This window comes from Ricinus communis, chromosome 6 (assembly GCF_019578655.1).
Source record: "Ricinus communis isolate WT05 ecotype wild-type chromosome 6, ASM1957865v1, whole genome shotgun sequence".
NCBI lineage: Eukaryota > Viridiplantae > Streptophyta > Magnoliopsida > Malpighiales > Euphorbiaceae > Ricinus > Ricinus communis.
Window position 1 is genome coordinate 14,229,153 of NC_063261.1, and position 21,501 is coordinate 14,250,653.

A 21,501-nucleotide genomic window follows, 5' to 3' on the forward strand; every position below is an offset into this window, starting at 1 on the left:
AGCAAGTAATGGCTATACTTGTGAGTTGTCTCTCTAGAGAAAAGTGTGGGAGAGTGCAAAATTGCACCATGGCTCATCAAATTTGGACTACCTTGGAGAACTACCATGTAGGCGTAAAACAAGTAAAATGAAGGAAAATCCAAATGTACGTCATCGAGTATGAAATGTTCAAGATGAAGCCTAACGAGTTTGTCATCGACATGACAAATAGACTTCTCACCATCATCAATAGTATGAGAAATCTTAGAAAGCACTATGAGCTAGTTGACATCAATAACAAAATCCTGAGGAGCCTTTCTTTAGATAAGTATGATGCTAGAGTGGCTAGCATTGAAGAAGTAAATGAAGACTTAGGAAAAGTTCCTATGGATGTGCTTATAGGTAAGCTTCTAACTCATGAGATGTCTCTTGTGAGGGATGAAGTAGATAGAGATTGTGGGAAGAAGAAAACCCTAACTCTCAAACTAGCACTAGAGCTCAAGATGCAATTGACATTCCAAGTGACGATGAAGAACAAAGGGAAGCTCTAAGTGAGAGTGATAATATGGCACTCATAACCAAGCATTTCAAAAGGATACTTGAAGCAAAGAGAAGAAGAAGCAACAAGCCCTTCATAAGCAAAAAGACTTTCTCCAAATCAAGAACAAGTAAGGACAAGAAGGAAGAAGTCACTTACTATAAGTGTGGGAAGCAAGGGCATATCAAACCGGATTGTCCAAAGTACTTGAAGAGGAAGAAAGGAGACAAAGAAAAAAAAAAGTCTTTAGAGGCTACTTGGAGTGATGCATCTTCATCCTCCAACAATGAAAGTGAAAGAGAAGATGAGGTAAATCTTTGCTTCATAGCCAACATGGAAAAATCCCAAGAGGTATGTTCCACTTCTCATTCATGTAATTCTTCTTCTTCATATTCATCTTCTCATTCTTTTGGTGATGATTTGTTGGATGATGAGGATGAGCTTTTGCAAAACATGCTTTCAAGATTAAATTTTTATAAAAATAAATATTCTTGCTTGCAGGAAAACCTTAAAATTTTAAAGAAAGAAATTGCCTCCTTAAAAACCTCTAATGATGACCTAAGGAAGTCATTGGATGATGTTTCAAAAGAAAAGCTTTTTAAAGAAAAAAAAAAACTCTTTAAAAAATGAAGTTGAAGAACTTAGAAACTCAATTTTAAAGTTTCACAAAGGGAATGAGTCTCTTGACACCCTAATTGTGTCTCAAAAACCTCCACTTGTGAGACATTGGCTTAGGTTCAAAAATGCTTCATCATCCTCATCTCATAATAAAATTTTTATTAAAGCCACTCAATCTCAAGCATTAGAAAGAAACTCAAATGAAGTTTCAAAAAGCAATACACACACTAAACCTTCCATTCAAAAGAAAGGGAAATGTGCACATATTCCTAAGGCTAAGCCAAGAGGAACAAAGCATGTATATGTGTACAAGAACACAAATTTTGGTAAACCTTATTCATGCATGTGTGATAGTAATCATATAAGGTCCAAACCTCAAGCAAAAGTGGCTAAAAAAATCAACTTGAACTCTATAAGGAATCCTAAGGTCACTTGCCACTATTGTATGAGAATTGGACACATAAACGTAAAATGCAAGATAAGAAAAATGCATCTTTTCATGAGTGAGTCTTTCAATGCTAACCCCAAAGGACCCAACTTTGTTTGGGTACTAAAACCAAGTGCATTTGACTCCTTCTGTAGGTGTGTCTTAAATCCACAAGCACAATCTTTGGTATGTTGATAGTGGATGTTCAAAGCACATGACAAGTGACAGTAGTCTTTCCGTAGATGTCAAGGACTAGTTGCTCAAAAACAGTTAATGAACTAAAATCCAGAACAGCAAGATCATAACTTGCTCAAAAACAGTTAATGAAATAAAATCCAAAACAATAACATTACAAATAACCACCCAAAATCAAAGTGTTCCGATGTTCATGGTTTCAAAACAGGTCTTGTAGAATTTGATATCCTCTTTGATCTTATTATGCAAGTCATTCGAGCTCACAGCAGGACTGCCATTCCGTTAAAGACCTCTTGATTTAAATGTGCTATTAATGTGGTCCCTTTGAAGAATCAAGTCTTTTGGTGTAAGAGGTTTTTTTGGTCTTGCAACTGTTATAGGATTCACAGTCTTGTCAGCCGTAGGTTTCTCCACCCCACCATACAAATGCTTTGGTAATTGTGTTGTAGACTACAATAATGGCATTAAATTTATCAGTAAATGACAGAACATAACCATGTAGTTGAACCTAAAAAAAATTAATATACTTGTAGCTCTGCAACTCCAGTTCTCATGTTAGTATAACAATCTGCTCCTTTGCTATTCATTTTTGTATTCCTTCATTTTGGTTGTGAATAATATTGTTTATCAGCATTCACAACTCCTACATGCCTTTGAGGTTCAGGCTGTAAGCTTGCAGTAGTGCAATAACTAGGGCTTAAGCAAAATTCAGCAACTGATGGTCTCTCCCTGATGAATCTAGACTTATAAGGTGTGTTGTCATTTCCTTTGCCCTTCTCATCATACAAACTAGTTGGACTTGATCTCTTCTCCTTCGCCTGCTTTGATTTATAAAATTCCTTAAGTAAATCAACACTGCTCACATCATACAATCCAGTTGAACTATATCCTTTCTCCTTTGCCAGTTTACATTTTGATGTTTTTGCTGCCTCATTAACTTCACTACTGTCAGTTTTTGCTTCTTCTTGTTTTTTCTTACTTTAATCTTACAAAGAAAAAGAAACAATTAAAAACCAATTATCATAAAGTGAACGTAAATTATTAGAAACATGTTGCCTTAAGTACCTGGATTTCTGCTGTCCTTTTAGGACAACTCTTAACATTATGGCCAGCTTCTTTGCAAACTCCATAGGTCAATGATCCTCCCAACCCTAGATAACTTTCATCTCTTCTTTACCTCTTCTTTGTCCTCCCTCCTATTTTTCTTGGGGTGTCTTGGCATTTTTTTTGAACTCAGGAGGTTCAATTCTCTCTAAACTAGTGTGCCATATAGTTTTCAGGATGATCACTTTTGTAGTACATGGCACAAGCTGCATGTTGACAGGGAATTCCTATCAATTTCCACTCTCTAAAGTGCAACTTCTTTGTTCAATGTTGATTGTATGCTTATCTTCTTTATCCATGACATTTGATATCTCATATCCTATGTCTCATTCCATTTCATAAACCACCCAAAAAACTTCTCCTTATTCTTCTCTAATTTTTTCATAGACCTAGGAGACTGATCACATATCCAACTCTTAACAGATTGTCTCTTATTCAATAGTCTATTCATAACATGCAATCTTATATTTTCCAACATTAATATAATATATTATTTTAAATATCAATATATATCGTTTAATTTAAGTAATTTAATTTAATGTAAAAAATATTATGTATTTCTAGATAGAGTGTAACTCACTATCTTATTTTTATAAAAAAATAAGGCTAATTTAATCTAAATACGTAAAGATTGGGCTAAAATGTCTATAAATTTAAAAAATGGCTAAGTTGAACTCAAGCAATAAAATCAGTGGCCAAATTGGACTTTATTCCTTTTTTATTCCATAATAACGAAAACACTTTTGTTATTTCAAATGCATTTTATATAAAAAAATAATTATCCTTTTAGAAATAGTATAGTAAAAAAAAAGGTTAGTTTAGAGTTTTAATCGAAAACATTTAAATGGATTTAATAATTTTTTGTAAATTCTTTTTTATTTGAATATGCATCTAGCCCAAATTCTCGCTCTTAATATTGATGTGTGGTATTCTAAAATATTTTACAGAATATTTTTAAAATAACATATTGACTAACAATATTTTTTTAAAGAAAAATTTTTTGACAGTAAAAATGATATTTTTTTAGCTCTTTTTAGAATATTTATGTAAAAATTCAAAAAAAAAAGGACAAGCCATGGAGAGAATAACGGTGGAGGCCCTTGAAAATAATGAATGTTTTAAATTATTGAAATTATAGCATGTGAGGATTTATTATTAATGATAATTGTGTGACTTATAGCAAATGTTCTATTAATTTATTATTATAGATTGTGAATTAGGAATAAAACGCGTTTAACAATATTGGCATGTTTAGGAATTATTAATAATAATGATTTTATATTTTATATTTATATTTATATGCATTTTATTTAGCCTCTCAAAATTTTTATATTAATATTTCATTACAAATTATTAAATAATTTGTTTTAAATTTAAATAAATAATATTTTTAGTGAGTATTAAATATAAATCAATATAATATAATTAATTTCTCATGAATTTTAATAATAGTTGAAATAGAAAAAAAAATTATATGCCCCAACTAAAGTGTTGGGACTATATTAAACAAAAAAGAGAGAAATTACCCCTGCTTCTATTCCACCACTTGAGTGTAGAGAAAGTTAACATCCCATGCCACATCTCTAAAAGAGTACCTTAAATCTTTAAAGTTACTTTTTAAATTATCCTAAATTATTAATTTATCCTAAAATGAGAAAAGTCAAAAGAAATTAAGAATATTTTATTATTTTTTCTTTTTCTTTTTCTCATTTTTTAAGAGTTATATTTTTTTCTTTACTTATTCTCTCTTTTTTTTATATTAATAAAATAATTGACTAAAGAGTAAAATAGAATGTTATTGAAACACACATGAATTTCAATATAAGTATAAATAGATAGTTAATTATTTATAATTAATAAAGAGTGTGTTAGGAATGTTCTAAGAATCTTAGATCTCTTTTATTTTCCTCCTCTTGAGCTCTCATCAGAATTTATATGTAAATCACTTCACTCGATCAATTCATTTCATAATTGGACAAAAATAATAAATAATTAACAAATAACTAGAAAAGCAACTTAAAAACAACCATAATATAAATTTAAGAAAATAAAAAGTATAAAATTTGATCATGTGATTTAACTTTTTGATACAAATGATTTTGTAGTCTTTTTTGTGATATTTTAGTCTTATGAGAATTAAAAGGTTAACAATTTATATCCAAATTCACTAACACTATTAATTCCAAAGCTACATTTTAAAGCAATATATTTATGAAAGTGTTAATATAAACAATCATTTTCATAGGTTAAGATTGATGGAATTCTCTAAGTGCATATTTGACTTGGCTACTTGGTAGTTATGATTCTTTTATTTTTCTTGTCGGGTAAGGTTGTTTGCAGATTTAGATATTTGCTATCTTGTGATAATTGTATCTAAATTTTAGGTGCTCAATTCTATTAACTTTGGTTAAATTAAAATTGTAAGGATTTAGTAAAAAATGCAATCTTATAATGTTTTAACTACAAATTTTGTCTTTTTAGAATTTTCCAATTAAAAAAGATGAAATTTTACTATTTTATTAGGATTTAGTAAAAAAAGACCATTGCTTTTCTTTTTTAATTTACAAAATGAATTAGTAATGAGTTAAATGATTTTGAATGTTTAGATGTATTTTTATAAAGTAGATATTACCACAGAGTCATACTACTTTAACAAATTAGATAATTATAATCTTATACAATATTAAGTCCAATATCTTAATATACTTATATATAATTTCTACATTGACTGTTTGAGATTGGGCTATTTGAGCTTGTTTAAGAAAAAAAAGAAAAAACAAGTGGGGAAGCTTTTATTAATTGACGACCAATAAACGAAAAAGTAATGAGAGTTTATCCGTTGCTTATAGCAACGGTTCATTTAAAACGAAAAAGTAATTTTTTAGCAACGGTTGCTTTACAGCGTCACGAAATCTAAATTAGGATTTTCCCGTTGTATATCCGTTGCTTTCAGTATTTGCCTCTTGATATTACAAATTTCCTAATTCGTTTGAGTAGAACAAATTTCCCTCTTTTCTATTCTCGCATCTCTGTATTTGCCACGAAATTGAAGACTTCACTGGTGCTTGGGCTCTATTGGCGATTTCTACGCTGCAGAGCATTCCCGCAAATAATTGACAGGCATGGCTTAAGCACAATATTGATATCCTTTGGAAGCAAAGATCAACTCCGGCATCGTTGATTCTTGAAGTATCTTTAATATTTTCTAATGGCTCCTTCAGAAATAGAAGTTTTTGAAACCTTAAATTACAAACCCTTACACCATTCTTCTCCTACCCATTTCATTCGACTCATTACCACCAGCACCACCGGGTTATTTAACCCAGTATTTGCGAGTTATCAAGTTTCATGACTGAGCCGTTTCTCTCTTCGATTCAGCCCGAATGGATTCGTCCTAAAACAATGCCCATCTAACTTAGCCAAATCTGATTTTTGGAAATTGTCTGGTGCTAAAAGTCGATCTTTATTGTTACAGGTTGTGGTTTATCTCTTCAAATGGGGACTGATTTAGTTTGATTAGTAATTGTAAAGTGGTTTTTGCTTTGTCATTTTGATTAATTGCACTCTTTGCATTTTTATTTGGTTTTTTTTTGTTGGATCATTTTTTTATGTAATTAATGGTTAAAAGAGTGTTTAATGATATTAGTTTTGTTTTTGTTGCTCTGTCATCTGGCTTCACGGCTTAACAATGAAGGTAATAGCCTTTATTCTTCGTAATCCGACATGAATTTTACTATGCAATTATTATTATTAAACTGATTTTTGGTTTTGTTCTGATATAAGTTGTTGGTATTGCAAAGCATGGTGAAGAAACATGGATGTTGATATAAAGTCAATGTTCTATTTAATGAAGAGTATTGATGTTAAAAGCAGAATATTGCTACTTCAGGAATCTGTGTTGATAAAAAGATCAATTGGTGGTTTGTATGGTGGCTTTGGTGTAGTACTGTTAGTGGTACTTAAGAAATTAGAAAGAAAGGAAAGGAATAAGAGCACATATGGGTTGTCTCTGTATTTTTTTCTAATACTTGCGCTGTTTTCTTTCTTTTTTTTTTTCTTCTTTTTAAGAGAAAAGGGTTAGGAGGGGAGACCATTGTCTACTGCTGCATGAAATCACTTTCCTTGTATCAGCAGAAAAATAAGAGAGACTGCACTGTTAAATTACAGAGTTTAGACATAGACTATAGTTTTAGCCAATTTTGTGTTTAATTGGACTAAAATATACTTAAAAGTGATTTTAATTTCATTTAAGGTGGAGATTCTGTTCTTTGATTAATCTAATATGCAGTATTCAATTTGGTTTGAGATTGATAAGAATATGGCAAGGGAGATCATAAATGACAGGTCACTTGCTTCAAGGTGGTTTGTCTTTGACACTTTCTTTCTTGTTCTTTTTTCTTTTTTTCCGAAAGTTCTAGTTATTGCATAGGTGTTTATCAAAATAGGATTAACTTAATTTCTGGATATAAAATAGTGGGCTTTTAAGTGATTGCAGGTGGTTTTGACACCAAGCCATCTAGCTATGGAGTATGCTGCTGGAGGAGAGCTCTTTGAGCAAATCTGCGATATTGGAAGATTCAGCAAAGGTAAGATTTTTATGTCTCTTTTCAACTTCAATTTTCGGAATATGAATACACTAAGTAGAGTAGTAACTTTGTGCAAATCGAGGCAAAAACTTGCGAAACGATTTAGCTCAAATTACTTTTTTATTGTCTGCAAAACTTGTCTTTTCTTTTGCGTTGCATGCTGGATACTTTTTCCAACAACTTATTTCTGGAGTCAGCTACTACTGTTCCCTAGATCAGATAACATTTTGCTTTTTGATGGATAGGGAAATTGGTCTATATTATTTATTTGTTCTGTTCTAATATATGCAACAAATATGTCATATATCAATCAACAATACATATGTTTTTTTGTTACATGTATCGAATGAAGAAAAAGAAGCTATTATGAAAGTGGAACCTAATTTTCATATTTACTCTAGCAAAGACCTAGACATATAAGCCCTTTATATTTTATTCGTTTTGCTTTACATGGGTCATTTTGCCTTTTGAAGTAAAGTATGCAATGTAGTCATTTGATCATTCCATGGTATTGTTAAAAAATTTACTTAAGTTAATGTTCTTAAGGAATTTGGATCTCTCTTGTTTACTTTAAGATTTTGTACGACAAGCGAGAATATTTAAAAGAAGTTCATGAAAAAATTGATAAGTTAATAAAATGTCGGATAATTTTAAGTTCAGGTTCTATAAAATGTTGTTCAATAGGAAATTAATTGCATTCTTGTTTGAACTGTGTTGCTCGATGTGGCTCTTTGGAGATTATTAGTCTAGTTGGGTTTTCTTTTCCAAGCAATATCATTTTATAATATGCAGTTTTGAAGTCTGACTTTTCAAAACTTTCTTGTTTCATCCTGGAAAAGTATCTTCTTTCTATTGTTGCAGTGATGATGGTTGGTTTTGTATCGGTCATATTAAAGTAGCTTTATTCTTAAACCATTATTATATTCTTGATCACAACTCTTCAATAAAACTTGCATATATAGTCAATGAGTTCACATGTGCATTTGTCATGCATCATAGAGTCACATATAAGTCATTCATTGTCATGTATGAAGGTTGTATATTAGTCTGACATATATGGACACAAGAACATTAGTTTCAAAATAATAATAAAAAAAATGAAATCAAATGATTGTTAAAAACTCAATCATTTTACGGTCCATATTGAAGATGAATTTGAAAAAGACATGAAATATGAATGAACAATTTTAGATATAACTCGAGATATATTAAAGTCCAAGTTGTCAGTCAATCAGTCGCATATACATTGGTCCTGCATCAAAGTCACATATAACTATGCATTATCAAGTACTAAGGTCATATATTAGGATGACACATTAGATACAAGGACATTAGTTCCAACATAATAATATAAGAAAACGAAATGAATGATTGTGCAAAATAACATCATTTTAGCGTTCAGATTGTTAAAAATAAATTTTATAAGGACATGAAATCTGAATGAACAATTTTGGGCATAACCTGAGATAGATCAAAGTTCTAGGTAAGTAATATTTAAGTATGAAATGGACAACACATCAAGTTGCAAGGAAGGAGTATAACATTAAGATCTTGATGTATACGAGCACATATTAAGTTTAATATCTATTATTTGGGTCCCATCCAACTTGCTGCATAAGTGTCTTTAGAGCAATAAAACTTGAGAATAACGATAAGTTTGTGAGTTGATACTTAAATTACCTTACTGCATAATTATTATTAAATTTTTGATGATTATTATTATTATTATTACTGTTATTGTAGTTGTAGTTGTTGTTACTGTAGTTGCAGTTGTTGTTATTATTATTATTACTACTATTACTACTACTACTATTACTACTATTTCTACTACTATATTGCCATGAGTATTATTAAGCTATATTTGATATTGTATTAAATGATGTGAAATAATGTGATGATGTTTGGTTTAGTATATGCTAGAGTTACATCTGAAATCAAAGTAGAAATTTAGTAATTAGAGCCTAGGTTAATAATAATCAGTCAAGCGACTTGATAAGTACACAATTCTTGATTGTCTTTTATGAATTTCTTTTATTTGTACATGATAAGTCACTTACTAGTGATGAAGGTTTTGCATTTATTAAATTTTACAAATTGAAAATGCTTTTTGGCAATTGGGCTTTAGTTTCAATATATCATAATAATTCAATTTGATAAAGGTAAAAAGGATTTGATAATAGTTTTAGAAGTAAATTTTGAAATTTGAGTGTTTTATGAACTTTGTTATTTTGGAACTTCATGATTGTGGCCAAGTTGTCAGCCAATGAGTGGCATATGCATTGGTCATGCATCATAGTTATATATAAGTCATGCATTGTCAAGTACTAAGGTCATATATTAGCATGACACATTGGACAGAAGGACATTATTTCTAAAATAATAATATAAGAAAAAGAAATGAAATGTTTGTGAAAATAAAATCATTTTATAGTTCATGTTGTTAAAAATGAACTTTATAAGGATATGGATGATGAACAAACAATTTTGGGTATTAATTTGAAATTGATCACACTCCTCTAGGTAAGTTATATTTACATATGAAATGGTCAATGCATCAAGGTGCAGGGAAGGAATACAACATCAAGATCTTGATGTATACAAACACTTACTAATTTTTATTTGCATTTATTTGGGTCTCATTCAACTCGCTGCACAAGAGTTTGAAAGCTATACAACTTAAGGATAATGAGAAGTTTGTGAGTTCATACTTACCTTACTGCATGATATTATTATTGCTTTCATTATTATTATTCCAATTATCATTGTTATTATTATTTCTACTACTACTACTATAACTACTACAGTTATTACTATTTCTACTATGACTGTGTTGCTATGAGTATTGTTAAGATATATTGGTTGTTGTATTATATGATTTGAAATAATGTGATAATGTTTGTTTTAGTATTTGCTAGAATTACATCCAATATGAAAATAGTGGTTTTGTATTAGGAGGCTAGGTTCATAATAACCACTTAAACGACTCGGTAAGTACACAATTCTTGATTGTTTTTTGTTAATTTCTTTTATTTGTACATGACAAGTGACTTACTGGTCCATGTGTTGAATGTATTAAATTTTAAAAATTTAAAATGTTTTTTGGCAATTGCGGCTTTAGTTTCAATATACTATAATAAATCAGTTTGATAACGGTAAAAAGAATTTGATGATATTTTAGAGGGGCATTTTGAAATTTGAATTTTCTTATGAATTATGTTATTTTGGAACTTGATTCTTATGTCCAAGTTGTCAATCACTGAGTCGCATATGCATTAATCATGCATCATAGTCACATAAAAGTCACACATTGTCAAGTACTAAAGTCATCAATCAACATCACAATTTGGACACAAGGACATTATTTTCAAAATAATAATATAAGAAAATGAAATGAAATGTTTATGAAAAATAAAATCATTTTAAAATCATATTATTAACAATGAACTTTATAAAGACATGAAAGTTGAACAAACAATTTTCGATATAATATGAGATTTATCAAAGTACTCTTGGTAAGCTATTCCTAAGTATGAAATAGACAACACATCAAGGTACAAAGAATGAGTACAACATCAAGATCTTAATGTATAAGAGCACATACTAATTTTACTTTCTATTTATTTAGATCCCATCCAACTCACTCCACAAGAGTTTTGAAAGCTATGCAACTTGAGGATAACAATAAGTTTGTAAATTGACACTTAAGTTACCTTAATATATGATTTTTATTATTGCTTTCATAATTATTATTATTATTATTGTTATTATTCTTACTACTATGATTGTGTTGCTATGAGTATTGTTAAGATATATTAGTTGTTTTATTAAATGATTTGAAATAATGTGATAATATTTGTTTTAGTATTTGCTAGAATTACAACCAATATGAAAATAGTGGTTTTGTACTAGGAGGCTAGGTTCATAATAACCAGTTAAGCGACTCGGTAAGTGCACAATTCTTGATTGTTTTTTTCTTAATTTCTTTTATTTGTAAATCATAAGTGAGTTACTGCTGATGGAGGTTTTGAATGTATTAAATTTTATAAATTTATAATGTATTTTGGCAATTGGGGCTTTAGTTTGAGTATACTATAATAAATTAATTTTATTAAGGTAAAAAGAATTTGATGATATTTTAGAGGTGCATTTCGAAATTTGAATTTTCTGATGAATTATGTTATTTTGGAACTTGATTCTTGTGTCCGATTTGTCAATCACTGAGTTGCATATGCATTGATCATGCATCATAGTCACATATAAGTCACGCATTGTCAAGTACTAAAGTCATCCATTAGCATGTCAAATTGGACACAAGGACATTATTTTCAAAATAAGAATATAAGAAAACGAAATTAAATGTTTGTGATAAATAAAATCATTTTAAGTTCATATGATTAACAATGAACTTTATAAGGACATGAAAGTTGAAGAAATAATTTTTGATATAATCTGAGATTTCTCAAAGTAGTCTTGGTAAACTATTTCTATGTATGAAATAGACAACACATTAAGGTACAAGGAAGGAGTACAACATCAAGATCTTAATGTATAAGAGCACATACTAATTTTGCTTTGTATTTATTTAGATCCCATCCAACTCACTCCACAAGACTTTTGAAAGCTATGCAACTTGAGAATAACAATAAGTTTGTAAGTTGACACTTAGCTTACCTTAATATATTATTTTTATTATTGCTTTCATAATTATTATTATTATTATTATTATTATTGTTGTTGTTATTATTCTTACTACTATGACTGTGTTGCTATGAGTATTGTTAAGATATATTTGTTGTTTTATTATTTTATTTAAAATAATGTGATAATGTTTGTTTTAGTATTTGCTAGAATTACATCGAGTATGAAATTAATGGTTTTGTACTAGGAGGCTAGGTTCATAATAACCATTTAAGCGACTCAGTAAGTATACAATTCTTGATTGTTTTTTATTAATTTCTTTTATTTGTAAATCACAAGTGAGTTACTGCTGATGGAGGCTTTGAATGTATTAAATTTTACAAATTGAAAATATTTTTTGGCAATTAGGGCTTTAGTTTCAGTATACTATAATAAATGAGTTTCATAAAGGTAAAAAGAATTTGATTGTATTTTAGAGGGGCATTTTGAAATTTGAATTTTCTAATGAATTCTATTATTTTGGAACTTGATTCTTGTGTCCAACTTGTCAATCACTGAGTCGCATATGCATTGGTCATGCATTATAGTCACATATAAGTCACGCATTGTCAAGTACTAAAGTCATCCATTAGCATGGTAAATTGGACACAAAAACATTTTTTTTCAAAATAATAATATAAGAAAATGAAATAAAATGTTTGTGAAAAATAAAATCATTTTAAGTTTATATTATTAACAATGAACCTTAAAAAGACATGAAAGTTGAACAAATAATTGTTGATATAATATAAGATTTATCAAAGTACTCTTGATAAGCTATTTCTAAGTATGAAATAGACAACACATCAAGGTACAAGGAAGGAGTACAACATCAAGATCTTAATGTATAAGAGCACATACTAATTTTGCTTTCTATTTATTTAGATCCCATCCAGCTCACTCCACAAGAGTTTTGAAAGCTATGCAACTTGAGGATAACAATAAGTTTGTAAGTTGACACTTAATTTATCTTAATATATGATTTTTGTTATTGCTTTCATAATTATTATTATTATTATTATTATTATTATTGTAATTATTCTTACTACTATGACTCTGTTGCTATTAGTATTGTTAAAATATATTTGTTGTTTTATTATATGATTTGAAATAATGTGATAATGTTTGTTTTAGTATTCTCTAGAATTACATCCAGTATGAAAATAGTGGTTTTGTACTAGGAGGCTAGGTTCATAATAACCAGTTAAGCGACTCGGTAAGTACACAATTCTTGATTGTTTTTTATTAATTTCTTTTGTTTATAAATCATAAGTGAGTTACTCGTGATGGAGGTTTTAAATGTATTAAATTTTATAAATTGAAAATATTTTATTTGTAAGTCACGAGTGAGTTACTGGTGATAGAGGTTTTGAATATATTAAATTTTGCAAATTGAAAATGTTTTTTCGCAGTTAAGGCTTTAGTTTGAGTATACTATAATAAATCAGTTTAATAAAGGTAAAAAGAATTTGATGATATTTTAGAGGGAGATTTTGAAATTTGAATTTTCTTATGAATTATGTTATTTTGGAACTTGATTCTTGTGTTCAAGTTGTCAATCAATGAGTCACATATGCATTCGTCATGCATCATTATCACATATAAGTCACGCATTATCAGGTACTAAAGTCATCCATTAGCATGACAAATTTAACATAAGGAAATTATTTTCAAAATAAGAATATAAGAAAATGAAATGAAATGTTTGTGAAAAATAAAATTATTTTAAGTTCATATTATTAACAATAAACTTTATAAAGATATGAAAGTTGAAGAAACAATTTTCGATATAATCTGAGATTTATCAAAGTACTCTTGGTAAGCTATTTCTAAGTATGAAATAGACAACACATCAAGGTACAAGGAATGAGTACAACATCAAGATCTCAATATATAAGAGCACATACTAATTTTGCTTTCTACTTATTTAGATCTCATCCAACTCACTCCACAAGAGTTTTGAAAGCTATGCAACTTGAGGATAAAAATAAGTTTGTAAGTTGACACTGAACTTACCTTACTATAAGATTTTTATTATTTCTTTCATAATAATTATTATTATTATTGTTATTATTCTTACTACTATGACTGTGTTGCTGTGAGTATTGTTGAGATATATTGGTTGTTGTATTATATGATTTGAAATAATGTGATAATGTTTGTTTTAGTATTTGCTAGAATTATATCTAATATGAAAATAATGGTTTTGTATTAGGAGGCTAGGTTCATAATAACCAGTTAAGCGACTCGGTAAGTACACAATTCTTGATTATTTTTTTTGTTAATTTCTTATATTTGAAAATCACAAGTGAGTTACTCGTGATGAAGGTTTTAAATGTATTAAATTTTACAAATTGAAAAGGTTTTTTGGCAATTGGGGCTTTTGTTTCAGTATACTATAATAAATCAGTTTGATAAAGGTAAAAATATTTGACGATATTTTATAGGGGCATTTTGAAATTTGAATTTTTTTATGAATTATGTTATTTTGGAACCTCATTCTTATGTCCAACTTGTCAATCACTGAGTCGCATATGCATTGGTCATGTATAATAGTCACATATAAGTCACGCATTGTCAAGTACTCAAGTCATCTATTAGCATGACAAATTGGATACAAAGACATTATTTTCAAAATAAGAATATAAGAAAATGAAATGAAATGCTTGTGAAAAAATAAAATCATTTTATGTTCATATTATTAACAATGAACTTTATAAAGACATGAAAGTTGAACAAACAACTTTCAATATAATATGAGATTTATCAAAGTAGTCTTGGTAAGCTATTTCTAAATATGAAATAGACAACACAACAAGGTACAAGGAAGGAGTACAATATCAAGATCTTAATGTATAAGAGCACATACTAATTTTGCTTTGTATTTATTTAGATCCCATCCAACTCACTCCACAAGAGTTTTGAAAGCTATGCAACTTGAGGATAACAATAAGTTTGTAAGTTGACACCTAACTTACCTTAGTATATGATTTTTATTATTGCTTTCATAATTAATATTATTATTATTGTTATTATTCTTACTACTATGATCGAGTTGCTATGAGTATTGTTAAGATATATTTATTTTTTTATTATATGATTTGAAATAATGTGATAATGTTTATTTTAGTATTTACTAGAATTACATCCAGTATGATAATAGTGATTTTGTACTAGGAGGCTAGGTTCATAATAACCACTTAAGCGACTCAGTAAGTACATAATTCTTGATTTTTTTATTAATTTCTTTTATTTGTAAATCACAAGTGAGTTACTGCTGATGGAGGTTTTGAATGTATTAAATTTTACAAATTGAAAATGTTTTTTGGCAATTGGGGCTTTAGTTTCAGTATACTATAATAAATGAGTTTCATAAAGATAAAAAGAATTTGATGGTATTTTAGAGGGGCATTTTGAAATTTGAATTTTTCTTATGAATTATGTTATTTTGGAACTTGGTTCTTGTGTCCAAGTTGTCAATCATTGAGTCGCATATGCATTGGTCATGTATCATAGTCACATTTAAGTCACGCATTGTCAAGTACTAAAGTCATCTATTAACATGATAAATTGGACAGAAGGACATTATTTTCAAAATAATAATATAAGAAAATGAAATGAAATGTTTATGAAAAATAAAATCAGTTTAAAGTTCATATTATTAATAATGAACTTTATAAGGGTATGAAAGATGGACGAACAATTTTCGATATATTGTGAGATTGTATAAAGTGCCCTTGTAAACTATTTCTAATTATGAAATGGACAACACATCAAGGTACAAAGAAGGAGTACAACATCAAGATCTTAATGTATAAGAGCACTTACTAGTTTAGCTTTTTATTTATTTAGATCCCATCTAGCTCATTCCACAAGACTTTTGAAAGCTATACAACTTGAGGATAATAATAAGTTTATAAGTTGACACTTAACTTATCTTACTATATGATTTTTATTATTGCCTTAGTAATAATAATAATAATAATAATAATAATATTATTATTATTATTATTATTATTATTATTATTATTCGTACTACTATGACTGTGTTATGAGTATTGTTCAGATACATTTGTTGTTGTATTATATGATTTGAAATAATGTGATAATGTTTGTTTTAGTATTTGCTAGAACTACATCTAATATAAAAATAATGGTTTTGTATTAGGAGGCTAGGTTCATAATAACCAGTTAAGCGACTCGTTAAGTACATAATTCTTAATTATTTTTGTTAATTTTTTTTATTTGTAAATCACAAGTGAGTTACTAGTGATGGAAGTTTTGAATGTATTAATTTTTACAAATTGAAAATATTTTTTGGCAATTGGGGCTTTAGTTCAGTATACTATAATAAATCAGTTTGATAAAGGTAAAAAGAATTTGATGATATTTTAGAGGGACATTTTGAATTTTGAGTTTTCTTATGAATTATGTTATTTTGGAACTTGATTCTTGTGTCCAAGTTGTCAATCATTGAGTCGCATATGCATTGGTCATACATCATAGTCACATATAAGTCACGCATTGTCAAGTACTAAAGTCATCCATTAGCATGACAAATTGGACACAAGGACATCATTTTCAAAATAAGAATATAAGAAAATGAAATAAAATGTTTGTGAAAAATAAAATCATTTTAAGTTCATATTATTAACAGTGAATTTTATAAAGACATGAAAGTTGAACAAATAATTGTTGATATAATATAAGATTTATCAAAGTACTCTTGATAAGCTATTTCTAAGTATGAAATAGACAACACATCAAGGTACAAGGAAGGAGTACAACATCAAGATCTTAATGTATAAGAGCACATACTAATTTTGCTTTCTATTTATTTAGATCCCATCCAGCTCACTCCACAAGAGTTTTGAAAGCTATACAACGTGAGTTACTAGTGATGGAGGTTTTGCATGTATTAATTGGAAATGTTTTTTGGCAATTGGAACTTTAGTTATAATATAATTTAATAAATTAGTTTGGTAAAGGTAAAAAAATTTGAGGATATTTTAGAGGTACATTTTGGAATTTGAATTTTCTTATGAACTTTTTTTATTTTTGAACTTGATTCTTGTGTCCAGGTTGTCAATCACTTGCGGTCATGCATCATAATCACGTATAAGTCACGCATTATCAAGTACTAACGTCATTCAATAGCATGGTAAATTGGACACAAGAAAATTATTTTCGAAATAATAATATAAGAAAATGAAGTGAAATGTTTATGAAAAATAAAATCATTTTAGAGTTTATATTATTAAAGATAAATTTTATAAGGACTTGAAAGATGAACGAATAATTTTTGATATCCTGTGAGATTGTTAAAACTGCTCTTAGTAAACTATTTTTAAGTATGAAATGGACAAAACTTCAAGGTGGAGGGAAGGAGTAGAACATTAAGATATTAATATAAGAGCACTAACTATTTTTTTTTTTTTTGTTTAGATCCCATCGAACTCACTCCACAAGAGTTTTGAGAGCTATACAACTTGAGAATAACGATAAGTTTGTGAATTGATACTAAACATAACTTAGTGCATTATATTATTATTATCATTTCTACTACTACTATAATTACTACTATTTCTACTACGATGTTGCTATGAGTATTGTAAAAATATATTTGTTGTATTATATGATGTGATATTATGTGATAATGTCTGTTCTTGTATTTGCTAGAATTACATCCAATATCAAAATAGTAGTTTAGTACTAGGAGGCTAGGCTCATTAGTTAAACGGCTCGGTAAGTACACAATTCTTGATTTTTTTTTGTTAATTTCTTTTATTTGTACATTACAAGTGAGTTACTAGTGATGAAGTTTTGCATGTATTAATTGGAAATGTTTTTTGGCAATTGGGGCTTTAGTTTCAATATAATATAACAAATCAGTTTGATAAAGGTAAAATAGATTTGATGATATTTTAGGGGTACATTTTGAAGTTTGAATTTTCTTATGAAATTTATTATTTTGGAACTTGATTCTTGTGTTCAAGTTATCAATCACTGAATTGCAAATGCATTGGTCATGCATCATAGTCACATATAAGTCACGCATTGTCAAGTACTAAGATCATCCATTAGCATGATAAATAAGACAAGAATATTATTTTTAAAATAATAATATAAGAAAATGAAATGAAATTCTTATGAAAATTAAAATCATTTTAGAGTTCATATTATTAAAAATAAACTTTATAAGAACATTAAAGATGAACGAACAATTTTGGATATACTGCGAGATTGCTTAAAGTTCTCTTAGTAAACTATTTCTAAGTGTGAAATGAATAAAACTTCAAGGTGGTTAGATCTCATCGAACTCGCTCCACTAGAGTTTTGAGAGCTATTCAGCTGGAGAGTAACGATAAGTTTATTAGTTGATACTAAACAAAACTTACTACATGATATTATTATTATTATTTCTACTACTACTATAATTACTACTATTTCTACTACGACGTTATGAGTATTGTCAAAATATATTTGTTGTATTATATGATGTGAAATAATGTGATAATGTTTGTTTTAGTACTAGAATTATATCCAATATCAAAATAGTAGTTGAGTACTGGGAGGCTAGGCTCGCCAGTTAAACGGCTCGGTAAGTACACAATTTTTGATTTTTTTGTTAATTTCTTTTATTTGTGCATAACAAGTGAGTTACTAGTGATGGAGGTTTTGCATGTATTAATTGGAAATATTTTTCAGCAATTGGGGCTTTAGTTTCAATATACTATAATAAATCAGTTTGATAAAGGTAAAAGAGATGGGATGATATTTTAGAGGTATATTTTGAAATTTGAATTTTCTTATGAAATTTGTTATTTTGGAACTTGATTCTTGTGTCTAAGTTATCAATCATCGAGTTGCATATGCATTGGTCATGCATCATAGTCTCATATGCATTGGCATGATAAATTGGACACAATGACATTATTTTTAAAATAATAATATAAGAAAATGAAATGAAATGTTTATGAAAAATAAAATCATTTGAGTTCATATTATTAAAGATGAACTTTATAAGGACATGAAAGTTGAACGAACAATTTTGAATATATTGCGAGATTGGTTAAAGTGCTCGTACTAAACTATTTCTAAGTATGAAATGGACAAGACTTCATGATGTAGGGAAGGAGTACAACATCAAGATTTTAATGTATAAGAGCACATATTAATTTTAATTTTTTTTTATTTAGATCCCACCGAATTCGCTCCACAAGAGTTTTGAGAGCTATACAATTTGAAGATAACGATAAGTTCATGTATTGATACTAAACATAACTTACTGTATGATATTATTATTATTATTATTATTATTATTATTATTATTAATTATTATTATTATTATTATTTCTACTACTATGTTGCTATTAGTGTTGTTTAAATATAGTTGTTGCATTATATAATGTGAAGTAATGTGATAATGTTTATTTTAGTATTTTCTAGAATTACATCCAATATCAAAATAGTGGTTTAGTATTAGGAGGCTGGGTTCATAATAGGTTAAGTGACTCGATAAGTACATAATTCTTGATTGTCTTTTATTAATTTATTTTATTTGTACCTAACAAGTCATTAGTGACGGAGGTTTTCCATATATTAAATTTTACAAATTGGAAATTATTTTTGGCAATTGGGGCTTTAGTTTCAAATACATAATAAATCAATTTGATAAAAATGAGAAGGATTTGATGATATTTTAGATGTGCATTTTGAAATTTGAATTTTTTTATAAACTCTGTTATTTTGGAACTTGATTCTTATGTCTAACTTGTCAGTTATTCAGTTGCATATGCATTGGTCGTGCATCATAGTCACATATAAGTCACGCATTGTCAAGTACTAAGGTAGCATGACAAATTGAAGACAAGAATGTTATTTCCAAAATAATAATATAAGAAAATAAGATGAGATGTTTTTGAAAATTAAAATCATTTTAGAGTTCATATTATTAAAAATAAAATTTTATAAGCACATGAAAGGTGAGTGAACAATTTTGAATGAAATTTGGGATTGATCAAAGTGCTCTTTGTAAGCTATCTCTAACTATGAAATGGACAGTGCATCAAGATGCATGGAAGGAGTATAACATCAGGATCTTGATGTATAAGAGCATATAGTAATTTTGATTTTTTTTATTTATATCCCATCCATTTTGCTCCACAAGAATTTTGAGAGCTATACAATTTGAGGATAACAATAAGTTTGTGAGTTGATACTTAACTTATCTTACTGCATGATGTTATTATTGCTTTCATTATTATTATTATTATTATTGTTGTTGTTGTTGTTATTTCTACTACTATATTGCTATGAGTATTGTTAAAATATATTGTTGTTGTATTATATGATGTGAATTAATGTGATAATATTTGTTTTAGTATTTGGTAGAATTACATCCGATATTAAAATAATGGTTAGTACTGGGAGGCTAGGTTCATAATAACAAGTTAAGTGATTCGTTAAGTACACAATTCTTAATTGTCATTTGTTAATTTTTCTTTTGTTTGTACATAACAAGTGAGTTACTAGTGATGAAGGTTTTGCATGTATTAAATCTTTTAAATCTGAAATGCCTTTTGGAAATTGGGGCTTTAATATCAACGTACCATAATAAATGATTTGATGATATTTTAGAAGTAAATTTTGAAATATGAATTTTTTTATGAACATTGTTATTTTGGAACTTGATTCTTATGTCCAAGTTGTCAGTCACTGAGTCGCATATGTATTGGTCATGGATCATAGCCAAATATAAGTCACGCATTGTCAAGCATGACAAATTGGATACAAAGACATTATTTTCAAAATAATAATATAAGAAAATGAAATGAAAAAATTATCTTTATAAAGATATGAAAGTTGAACGAACAATTTTGGATATAATATGAGTGAACGTGTTATCGAAGCCCTTCAAAATAAATTACTGATTTTCCTAAACTAACTTGTAGAAATAATGAAACCAGGTCGAATCCCAAGGGAACCAATGTGAATAGCTTCTCAAAGTTAAATAAAAAAGGGGGGGATTTCGAATGTTTGAATCAAAATTATAAATAAACAGAAAATAATGAAGGTTGAATATTAAAGTAAATAAAAATTAATCTTAATAAATTTCCAATTCAAGAGTGCTAATTCCATCCAATTGTAATTATGATCATAGGCTAAAATATCATTTTTTTTCTATTCAAATATTTAGGTCTACTTATTCGGAAAAGCCAACAAGTGTAATTCTCCTAATATAATTGACTTAAACCCAACATCTAAATCAAAACTCACCATTAGTCAACTAGGCACGATAGCATTCTATATCAACTTAATGATAGCATTAAGAATAATGAGAATGACTAAACCAACATTAATTAATTGAGATAGCT

General features: G+C 28.2%; 1 long non-coding RNA gene across 7 annotated transcripts; it reads left to right on the forward strand.

Moving 5' to 3' along the window:
• The first annotated feature begins 5,523 nt into the window (after positions 1 to 5,523).
• On the forward strand, positions 5,524 to 20,875 carry LOC107261156. Of its 7 annotated transcripts, XR_007216306.1 has the most exons (9): positions 5,551 to 7,447; positions 11,073 to 11,136; positions 11,357 to 11,391; positions 12,034 to 12,097; positions 13,010 to 13,073; positions 14,056 to 14,119; positions 14,340 to 14,374; positions 15,018 to 15,081; positions 17,570 to 20,875. It is a non-coding gene; the product is annotated as an uncharacterized LOC107261156 (long non-coding RNA). The 7 variants fall into 7 exon arrangements; XR_007216303.1 differs by having other exon boundaries at positions 5,524 to 7,220; positions 7,357 to 11,136; positions 11,357 to 12,097; XR_007216305.1 differs by having other exon boundaries at positions 5,524 to 6,555; positions 6,645 to 11,136; positions 11,357 to 12,097.
• The last annotated feature ends 626 nt before the right edge of the window (positions 20,876 to 21,501 follow it).